This window comes from Mauremys reevesii, linkage group 10 (assembly GCF_016161935.1).
Source record: "Mauremys reevesii isolate NIE-2019 linkage group 10, ASM1616193v1, whole genome shotgun sequence".
Taxonomy (NCBI): domain Eukaryota; kingdom Metazoa; phylum Chordata; order Testudines; family Geoemydidae; genus Mauremys; species Mauremys reevesii.
Window position 1 is genome coordinate 47,344,553 of NC_052632.1, and position 1,550 is coordinate 47,346,102.

At 38.8% G+C, this 1,550-nt stretch overlaps 1 long non-coding RNA gene across 1 annotated transcript; it reads left to right on the forward strand.

The window, feature by feature from the left end:
• The first annotated feature begins 377 nt into the window (after positions 1 to 377).
• Positions 378 to 1,209, forward strand: LOC120372868. The gene is made up of 3 exons (XR_005585225.1): positions 378 to 470; positions 855 to 925; positions 1,139 to 1,209. It is a non-coding gene; the product is annotated as an uncharacterized LOC120372868 (long non-coding RNA).
• Positions 1,210 to 1,550: the final 341 nt, after the last annotated feature.

The window sequence follows — 1,550 nt, forward strand, 5'->3', positions numbered from 1 at the left end:
TTTTCCCCTCAGGTGAGGGCTCTGGGTTGGGGCTGGGGATGAGGGGTTCACAGTGCAGGAGGGTGCTCAGGGGTGGGGCAGTGCTGGGGATAAGTAACTTGGGATGCAGACAGGCTGCCCCAGAGCTAGGCAGTCCTGCCAGGAGCGCTCAACAGCATTGCCGGACCCTATGGCTGGGCCGCTGATGCGGGGGCAATGGGATAAAGGGGGCAGCGCCGTTAAATCATAAAGCACTGCCACAGCGGAAGTGTAATGTCAGCCATGTACGGGAAGGAACCAGTGGCCAGTTCTTACCAGTACACTGGACTGGCCCACTTTCACCTCTGTTACTTATGTGTATTCTAAATATCTGTGTTGGTAGTTTGCAGAAACGTATTTGCAGCACAAAGACTTCAGTGCGGTAGAAACAACACAAGAGGCTAATACTGCATTTAGAAGACATATAGCAATTCTTCTAATGAAGGAGTCAGGTAATTACTTTCTTGCATGTATTGTGGACTCATTAGGCACATGTGAAGATAACATGAAGAGTGGAACTTTGTCACATAGTAGACAGTTATCGTAACACCCCTAAAGGTTTGGTTCTCTAATGGTGACTACGAATCAATAATATCTTTAAGTACACAAAAATTTGAATGGGGTGAATGATTGCTATTGATCAGTTAAATGAAATTTGCATTTTTAGATACAGGTGCATTAAAGTAAAAATTTGAGAAAATATGATTCCCAAAAAATAAAAAAAAGTTCAAACCATTGACTGCATTAAAATATTGACAAGTAATAAATCAAGGTTTGCATTTTCAATGTTGGTCATACCATATTCATCATTTCATAACGCTATGATTATTTTTTAGAAAGCGTGGAGGACTACTGCATATACTGCAACTGTATCAACTGTGAAAAAGAAAATGAGGATTGCACGATGGTAAGAAAAATAGTATCGAATGAGAAATATATGCCATAAACTGGCTAAGGACCATGATTCCTGTAAAAATTCCACAGCAGTAATCCTTTTCTTCATGCTGATAGTCATATATTAGGTAACGCTCCCATGTGGAAGGAATAGCATGAGTGAATGCTAAGTATGTGTAACATTATAACTTCTGTGATTTCATTTCTTAATTGTTACTTATCAAAGGTCCAGTGTGATTCTTGCAAGAGGTGGGCACATATACCCTGCATTGCAGAAGGAACCAATCAAGAAAACCTGACAGATGAGAAGAAAGAGTACAACTGCAAGAAATCTGCATAGTTCACTTCATTACCCCCCAAAAAAACCCAATAGAAAAACCCATAGTTTAAATGCCTCTTGTTCAAAACATAAAACTATATTTCATTGGGTTGCATTATGTATAATCAGAATTTAATAAAACATGTTTTTTACTTGAAAAAATTATTTTCTGTATTTATGTCCATATATATAATGCAAAGTATAAAATTATAAAAATATATTTAAAAAAAGAAAGTGGTCTCATCATGGGCGTTCTCCATACCCCCAAACCTTACCTCCCTTTTCACGTATTCACACTCAAAAAAGTGGAAGTGCGCGC